At 48.5% G+C, this 9,863-nt stretch overlaps 1 protein-coding gene across 1 annotated transcript in view; it reads right to left on the reverse strand.

Annotated features, from left to right (window-relative positions):
* The window catches only part of col8a2 (collagen, type VIII, alpha 2), a 46,933-nt gene extending 44,214 nt beyond the window's left edge, over positions 1–2,719 (reverse strand). Inside the window, exon 1 of the mRNA XM_060043060.1 lies at positions 1,598–2,719. The gene's annotated coding sequence lies outside the window, so the exon portion shown is untranslated. The remainder of the gene's footprint in view (positions 1–1,597) is intronic.
* Between the last annotated feature and the right edge of the window lie 7,144 nt (positions 2,720–9,863).

The following is a 9,863-nucleotide window of genomic DNA, read 5'->3' on the forward strand; positions in this document are numbered from 1 at the left end:
ACACATGTGCAATCTCTCTCTCTCTCTCTCTCTCTCTCTCTCTCTCTCTCTCTCTCTCTCTCTCTCTCTCTCTCTCTCTCTCTCTCTCTCTCTCTCTCTCTCTCTCTCTCTCTCTCTCTCTCTCTCTCTCTCTCAGAGCAGTAAAGAGCACAGGATAGAAATATGTGACTGAAATATTCGTCTAATATCCTCTCCCTCTCTCTCTCATACATGTTTACTACGCACCGCTAATTGCCATGTCGCTACATCCTGCCGGCTCAGGCCACTTTCTCTTCTCTCCTACTCTCTTTCTTACTTTCCTTCTCTTTTTCCCCCTCTCGCCTTCCAAGCCCCTTTCCGAATCCCCTTCCGTTGAGTCGCATCGCATACCTGAAGACAGAGCTTCAGGAACGTACCCCTTCCCCCCCCCCCCCCCCCCCCCGCCCCCTCCGTTCCCCTTCATGTTTGTGATGGAGGGATGCCGTTACAAAGGAATGCGGACCCACATGCCAGAGACGTCACAACAGATGGACAGAGGAAGGAGGAATAATGGAAAAGGAGGTGGGGGAATGAAAAAAAAGTGTAGAAATACGAAGGGGGGAATGAAACGGCGGACCATGTGTGTCCGCGTGCGCCGCAGTGTTGACTCTGTGACGCAGCCCGCCATATGCAGACGGGAAACAAACATCTCTGTCCGCTTGCTCACTAGATGACTACAGCAGGGGAGCAGGTGGGGAAACCGTGGCAGCAGATGAACACACTCGCTGATAACACGGAAGGGGGGCAGGCCTGCGCTAAAGTACGAAAACAAGTTGTGTAGTGTAGTCTATTCAAAAACAAATGTCTGTAGAAGTCGTGGCTGCTTGATGCCCGCCCGACACATTATTGAAAAGAACGTGTTACAGTCACGAACGCTAACAGTAGGAATTCCATGAGATAAACGTATGATGAAAAAAGACGCACTTCGTTAGATTAACCGAACTTCTCACACAGAAATCCACCATCAGGAAAAAGTCGTTCCGTCACCTGATCACCTAATCAATAACATCTCTCGGCAGCACCGAGACAGAGTGAGAGGGTAAGAGTGTGAGCGAGAAAGAGAGGGAGAAAGAAAACTGTAACCACGCACTGTACTTTCAAAACAGCTAAAGGGTGCACAATTACGACATGGCTTTGATATAGCGCTGCCATGCATAACGAAGAGTGACAGGCCGGAGCTGGGTTCGGGTAGAACTGGGCTCGGAGCAGCTTTTTAATCTGCCAGCCAGCACACTCCCTGCCCCTGTATGAGTGCTACCTCCAGCTTAGCCCCGAGAACAATCACGCAAGTCCCGTGACTGAGATCTTAAACCTCTCCGTTGACATCCCTCTGTTTCACTTTCTTCTTATTTTACACAGTTGGGAAGCTCCTGTGTGACTGGGTGTGTGAAGGTAGGGACATCGAGCGAGAAGAATCAGCCCTAGGACTGCGCGAGAGAGAGAGAGAGAGAGAGAGAGAGAGAGAGAGAGAGAGAGAGAGAGAGATGCTGATAACCGGACAGAGAAAGAGCATTCGGGCAGCAGAGGGAGGGAGGCGAGAGGGGGTGATGGAGGGCGCCAGGGGAGCAGCTTCTCTTACCTTGAGAGCAGGTGGCGGTCGAGATGGGACGGGGGGAAGGGGAGGGGGGGAGGTCGGTCGGCAGAAGGTGTGAGCTTCACGTGGGTCTTCACCGGCTTGTTTCAGCCACGCAGCTCTCCCGTGGAATGTGATGGCATCAGAAATTCAAAAAAAGCATGCAGCCAAAAACGAAATTTGCACCATCAAAAACCTGAAGTTCAAAATAACAAAACAAATGGATCGAAAGGGAAAAAAGTAGATTGGAGATCTCAGGAACGCACACAGAACTTGGAGACGGATCCCTCGGGTCCGGTGAAGGCTCACATGTGCAGGGGTAAAGCACAAACAAACACACAAACGAGGCCAAAACACCCCGCAGCCAAGCACACGGCGACAGAAAACTGGTGGCAGCGCGACACGTCTTCTCTTCTCTCAAAATAGTTTTCAACCAAATAGTCCATAAGCAGAGAGATCTTGAGGAGAATGAGAGGGAAAAATTCTACAGTGGGAGAGACAGAGAGAGAAATAGAGAGTGAGTGTGTGTGCGTGTTTGTGAGTAAGAGAGAGTAAGTGAGTGAGTGAGTGAGTGAGAGAGAGAGAGTGGGCTTGGAAAAATCCTTTCTGCTCTGCTTTCGGGCCGTCCAGAAGTGCGTCTGAGGCACACCTTCCCAATCTCCTCGCTCTCACTCTCCAGGGAGGAGAGTAGGAGGGAGAGGGGCAAAGGGACACAGAGTCAGAGAGAGGGAGAGAGACAGAGAGAGAGAGAGAGAGAGAGCGAGCGCAACAGAGAGTAACAGAGAGAGAGTAACAGAGGGGAGAGAGAGTAACACAGTGAGAGTATCACAGAGTAACAGAGAGAGAGGAACAGATAAAGTGTATAAGAGAGAGTAACAGGAGAGCACTCCTCAAGAGGGACACTCTTCACAAACCGGCCAGACTGTCAGTCAGTCAGTCAGCCAGTGAGCCAGACAGGGTCCTATAAGCGAGCTTCTCTTCCAGCCACAGTGCTTATAAGCCAGGAAACACGCACCTCTCCGCTCCAAGCTCACAGGGCTTCCACTCAGCTATACCCCCTGCACCTCTCTCCCACTCACTGGCTCATTTTTTCAGGGGAAAAGACAGACAGAATTGTTGGGTTGGGGGTCGCGTCATACAAAAGACAAGTGTCCCAGAAGGCTGACTGCCTGTGCTTAGAGTAAAAGGAGAGGTGGGGGGGGACGGAGGAGAGAGGTGGGGGGAGGGGGGACAGGGCGGGGTTGGGTTGGTCGGTTAGCCCACAGCAGTGTTAGCAAAGACCAAAAAATGAGAGAGGTGGGTTAGGATGGATGGAGGGAGTGAGGGAGGTAGAGGGGGGTTTTGGAGCCGACTCAGAGGCCACACCAACACCCCTAGCACCCCCCACCCAAACCCCAGCCCCTCTATCCATACAGCCATCCGATGTTTTCTCACCAATTCCCTCACATATACATTCAATTAAATATTATTATCATTACCGAGATACTCCTGAGTGGTTAATCATGAAAACTTGGGGGGGAAAAAAAGCAATCCGTCGACAAGAAAACTCCTGAGAGGGAGATTCTTATCACAACTCTAATTGGAGATGATTTAAATGTTGGCTCATAACCATCACAAACAGCGTTGACTACCGCCGCTGTTTAACCAGGTAATATCTGGCGAAGGCCTACAAAACAGGGCACTTAGCACGGGCGAAGCATTCCCTTATCTAAGTGGCAGTGTGTAAGCTGGCTCTGTGCACTTCACTGGTAGCCAGTGAAGCCAAAAGGCTTCCTAGGCTTGCCATTAGACGAGGCCAAAGGAACCCTGGCCCAGCCTCTTCCTGGATGATCGGCTGGGACCCGAGCTATTGGCTGGCTCAGAGATCAGATACAGATTGTTATTCCAACTGAATATTGAAAGACTGTTTAGCAAGGAGTGCACGGTTCCACATCTCAAGGTAGAAAAGGCTCGTATTTAACCTTGGCTATGAAACACAAGGCTGTTTTGTAATCATATATTCAGAGAATCCTCACTGGAGAAATGGGGCCTGTCATAAACAAAATTCAATAAAATATCAACACGGCCGCTTGATTTATTACATCCATTACAGTCCTATGAAAACATTAGGTTGGTTGGCTAGTCGTTTTTGGACTAATTCTGTTTTACGGCTTCAGCATTTTTACCCATTCATTTCAGTTTGCTCACAAAGCTCTCGCTATCTTATTGGTGAACCGCGCATCATTAGATGCCAGGTCAACACGAGTCCTCTCCTCTCTTGCACGAGGAGAAAATTAAATTTAGACAATTCTGGATCAAGCATATTTTTGCAAAATAGAACCCAGCCTTTGAACAACATCATTAGACTACAATTTATGATGATGGGGAAAGTGTTCTGGTATGGTTTTGATCTGCTACTGGCTTACAAAACAAAACAAAGATGCCTCGTGAAACAGGCCACAAACGTACAACACATGACATGAATTGAATAATCATAAACATATCTGTCGACGAGAACTTCTTTAGGGCTTTGTATACGTCCGCCGTCAATCCCACGATTTACTTCTCGATCGCCGACGGAGAAGGGGTTTGTTTATTTCGAGGGGCGAGGCCAAATTGAAGAAAATCTTCTTAAAAACAATCCATACACATCCTGCTTATGAAAAGGCCCATGGTGTATACATATATATATATATATATATATACACATACATATATATACATACATACATATATCTATATTTAAATAGCTGTGTTGAACCCGTTGTACATGGAGAAGGTGGAGTGACCAACTGCCCAGAAATGATGTCATCAATAAGCCCTGTGTGGTAAAGGGGGCGTTCCGCACACAAAGTCGAGGTCACTGTTCATTCACCGTTAAAAGGTGTGTATATATATACATACGAGTGTGAGTGTGTGTATGCGGGTGTGTTTTCAGAACACCCACCGTAGTAATACCCTCCATGGCGTTTCTGGTTTGTTTTAATTCTGTTCCCACTGATACCCTTAACAAGGCAAGACTCACGTTGAAATCATAATTAACACAAACAAAAGCAAATAAGAAACCTGAACTTCATCCAATAACGGTGGCCACGCTACAATTCAGCCCAAGTATTTCTCCTTCAACCCCCGGGCTCCGGGGAATTCAGCTGAGCCTCTTAATACTCAAAATGCTTGACACACACACATACACACACTCATTCAACTTCGCCGGGCTCCGGAGGGGGGCCGCCACACACCTCATTGACTCCCAAACCTGTTGACTTCGCCTCCTTGTGGGACACAAGTCCTCCTCTACCCCACCCCAGCACCCCACCACCGTCTCGCGTTTACAAGGTGAAACATTCCCCTTGAAAAGAGGGCAAAAAGAAAACACCTGGTCCTTGTACGTTTTTTATTTTCTTTCTCTGCCTCACCCTCACTCTTGCGCCCACTCTCGGCCCCTCCACTCGGTTCCATTAGCGTGAGGGAAAACAAACAGTTGTGCGGGGCCTTGACTCACTTGGAAAATAGTAGGGGGCATAGTATAGTGGCCTGGACCACAGATGGCAGCGCACAGGCTTGATGTGCTGCGTCAGGCGGCCCCCGAAATAAGCCGTGACCGGCCCGCCTGCCGTCACCGGTGCGACCCCGCCCTGCCCCACCCAGGGGCCCCCCCCCCTATGGGAGGGGTGCGCTGCAGACATTGAGCTCAGTCACTCAGTGATGAATGCGTGGGGTGGGGTGGCCTGTTCTGTTCACACAGGTGGAGTATGCTTCTATGTATGCATGTGTTGTGTGTGTCGTTTGTTTTGCTTTTCGGGGTGGGATCGGGGTGACGAATGTTTTTTTAAGGGTGCATTGATGCTTTAAGTGAATAAGCAGAGTGGCTGCTTATGTGCGACGGGGGGGGTGGAGCTGCTGTTTGTGTTTGTGTTTCTTGATTGGATGTTGTAACGGAATTAGTTCGCGAGTTGCGCTAATGGCGTGTTTATTCGGGAGGGAGGGAGTGCGGTCGGTCGCTAAAAAGGCGACGAAGAGTTAATTCAAATGATTACATTAACAGGAACGGGCCATGTTATGAATCTCTTTGAAAAACATGGCGAAAAAACCAACAACAGAAACCTGAAATAGCGAGCTAGCTAGCAACGGAGAGCTCCCTCCCAGAGCTCCCTAAGCCCCCTTGCTTTTATTGTTTGAACAAGTACATCGGTATCCAGTGACGGCGAGGAAGGGGTCAGAGGTGAGGGTTCATTCGAGGACAGGGAAGGACAGGTGTTCCTCTCATCAAGGCTCCCGCTCTCTCTCTCTCTCTCTCTCTCTCTCTCTATTCTTTCTTCTCCTCTCCTTACATATTGTCCCTCCTCCCCCCTGCTATCGCTCTCTCCCTGGCACTGGCCGCGGCCGCCATTCCCTGTAAGGTGATGTGGACTACCTTTGTCTGCTCTAACCTTACAAAGGAATGCCTGGCATTTACCAGCGCCGTGCCCACACAGTGCACCACAGAGGACAGCCCAGAGAGAGAGAGAGAGAGAGAGAGAGAGAGAGAGAGAGAGAGAGAGAGAGAGAGAGAGAGAGAGAGAGACTGGAGAAAAGAAGGAGATAGAGACTAAAGGAAGAACTGAAGGAGATTCCAAAGGAAGGAAGAATAAATGGAGAAAAATATATATATAGAGAGAGCGACTGAAGAAAGGCAGAAGAGAGCTAGAGGGATCACGGAGAGACCAAGGAGAGAAAGAGGGGCAGACAAGAAGGGAATTGGGGGGCAGGGGGTTGGGGGACGGGAAGGAAAGAGGAGTTTATGAAATAAAGAATGAAAAGGGAAAGAAAGATCACTAAGAAAGAAGAGGAGAAAGGATAAACAATGGAAGACAATTGGACAGAACTCAAAGGATGGGATGACAACTGGGAGAAGAAGAAGAAGAAGAAGAAGAAGAAGAAGAAGAAGAAGAAGAAGAAGAAGAAGAAGAAGAAAACAAACGTTGCAAGGAGAGCAGATTTTTCACATTTTCACATGCCACAGATTCACCCCAAAAAAAAAACACAGGCCCTGAAGCTGATATACATTTCTACAGGGGGAAATTGCTTTGAGCAGGTCCTGGGGCTGTGCCTTCGCCTTGGCCTGAGCCAGGGGGAGGATATGGGTGGGGTGGGGTAGGGTGGAGGGACGGGAGGCATGAGAGTGATGGGTGAGGGGGGTGTGACACCAGAGTGAGAGAGAGAGGTGGTGACCAGGAGCCCAGCCCTTCAGTGACTCACTTTATGAGCTGTCCCACGGTCTGACCGCTAGGGGTTTGGGGGGGGGGGGGGGGGGGTTGCTGGCACAAACATGGAACTTTGCACTGAAACCGGCTGCGATAATGGGAAACGATTACCGCAGTGTTCGTGAGGTCTTTTTAAGTCTGAAAGGGTTTCTGTTCAAGGTAGCGCATGTTCCAAAATAGTTCGGAAACAGTGCATAATAAGTGCGCTGTGAGTATATTAAAGCGAACAAAGCGCACGTGCATTTGCACCCACTTATTGTTACTGTAGGGGCGTGCGCCTCCCCTGGTCCACAAAGTGAAGCGGCACAGGATAAGGCGGGCGGGGCGGGGGGCCGGTGGGCGGCAGCGGGCCGGGGGGGGGGCGTCAGGGTGGACGTTTTAAGAGGTGTTTAGTTCAGTAACGTGCAACAGCCTCAACAGACTGATGCACATGTGCTTGGACGCACACATACCAGAAACACACACGCAGCACACACAGAGGCACGAACACACACACACACACACACACACGGGCACATGGGCACACACACACTCACACACACACACGCATACACACACACACACTGGCAGGACGTTGGGTGGACCTTTTCAAACGAGCGCCCCACAGAAGAATGTGCGCACGGCAACGGGGTGTTTTCATAAACGGTTCCCACCTTCCTTCTGACTGCCATTGGGTTCACCCACACGCACACACATGCACACACACACACATCCAAAAATCCCGCTCACACACACGCATACATAAACACACAAACATACAAAAAAATGCAAGTTTGCATGCACACAAAAACACACACAGACAAGACGCAAGCGTCAATAACAGAGTGGATGGAATGGTATTTTACTGCCGCTCTCTTTATGGCAGGTTATTCTGGCCTTGGGTGGTCCCCCGCTGAAGACTCATTAATCATCACTCATGAATCACAATGAGATCTCTTTTTGTGTGTGTGTGTGTGTGTGTGTGTGTGTGTGTGTGTGGGGGGGGGGGGGGCTTACAGTGCACTTTGCACTGCGTCCATTGTAAGCAAAGTACAACCAAAGCTAATACAGCGAGTCAGTGCGCACGTGAAGAGGGGTGTGTGTGTGTGTGTGTGTGCGTGCGTGCGTGCGTGCGTGCGTGCGTGCGTGCGTGCGTGCGTGCGTGCGTGCGTGCGTGCGTGCGTGCGTGCGTGCGTGCGTGTGTGTACACACTGGAAATACTTGAGGTAAATGAGAGCTCTGCTCGTGTGTGGTGTGCCGGCTCCCTCGGTGTGCACACGCATAGACAAGGTGTGTGTCATTGTGTGCGTGTGCTCGTCAATGTATGTGTGTGTGAGGGGTGAGCCTTGCCTACCAGTGGATATCCTAATCAGCTGAGCCGTTGGGTGGGATGTAAGAATGTGAAGATTATTGGGTGGTAATTGTTTCCAGAGCATTATAGTCTGCCCATATCTAACACACACACACACACACACACACACACACACACACACACACACACACACACACACACACACACACACACACACACACACACACACACACACACACACACACACACACACACACACACACACACACACACACACACCTTTGGCGAGCATGCAGCAGTGTGGACAAGTTGCACTTGAGCCAATGCATCACGTTATGGAGGCTATTGCAGATCGGGAGCAAGGTCCCGCGAAGGAGACATCTACATTACCCCTCGTATTCCACACACCTTGCTGTCAATGCATATGCACGGACACACACAAGCGTACACACTCACACTCACACACCTTACATTTTTACACAACCCATGCAACACCGTGCCACATGTCTCTTCAAAGAGACATTCCTTTACCCCGACACACAATGTAAAACACACACACACAAAATTCTGTTACCCTCTGATAAGAGCATCGCGCCAATAGCTCAGCTTATAAACAACAAGAAAAAAAATCCCATTTCTTCTTCCTCCTCCTGCTGCTGACAGGCCAGTCTTGGCTTCACATGCAACCCGGCGGACACATCCGCCGCCAACCCCGACAATGAGAAGTATTTGCTTTATTACGAAAAAAATAAAAGTGCACATATAGTGGGGGGAGCAGAGAACAAAAACAAAAACAAAAAAAATCAATAACACTTTCGTTATTTTGAAACCATTTTCCGTTTCGGGACCAGCAGTCGGGACTCGGGAGAGCAATTTCCTTTTGTAACAGTGGCAACAGAATCCCTAAAACCCAAACAACCAAGTTAGAGTAAATAAATCCCCTCAGCCGGAGCTTGGAGATCCGAGCACGACATTTCTAGATAGGATGAAGTGAGGAATTAGCACTCTCTCCAATTACGGACAAAGTTCATCAAGCTACAACTTCATCTCTAGATTGACACACTCAGCACGCTGAGTGTGTGAAACATTTGATTCCCCTCTCTCTAGACCAGGGGTCGGCAACCCTAGGCACGCGTGCCACCACTGGCACATGGCAGCATAAATCAATGGCACACTTAAATTTTTTATTATTATTAAAAGATTTCACCGCACAATGCGGCAGCATAATCATTACTACCGATTTTTTTTGCACTTAATTCTGTTTTGGGCATTCATCCCGGTGCAAATATGTTTAAATGAGTTAATGAAAGCAGTAATCGTTTTTAAACCTATGTTGTGAGTAAAAGAGAAGAAAATATTTAAAAAGTGGCCTGTATGCATCGCCTTCACATGGTTTTGCAAAGCTGTACATGTCTTAAAGATATTGAAGTGGATGGTTCCGACATTCTCATGTATTCTTTTTTTTTACATTTCTCACAGTGCAAATAGGTTTTTGCATGAGTTTCTGAAAGTTGTGTTTTAAGATGGGAAATATTTAATATGTAAGCCCATATGTAAGCCCATGTAGCAAATATAGCAACAACAAAAACATTTAAAATATTGATGCATGATTATGGACTATATGGAAATTATACAGTTCCACGTCTCCTGGAAATGTTTTTGGTTGCCGTGTCATAATTCAGCTTAATTAATATATTGTTGCTTAAGGCACACTCATTAATAAGAAAATGTCAAACTGGCACTGCATGTTGAAAAGGTT

The sequence above is a fragment of the Gadus macrocephalus genome, chromosome 22 (assembly GCF_031168955.1).
Source record: "Gadus macrocephalus chromosome 22, ASM3116895v1".
NCBI lineage: Eukaryota > Metazoa > Chordata > Actinopteri > Gadiformes > Gadidae > Gadus > Gadus macrocephalus.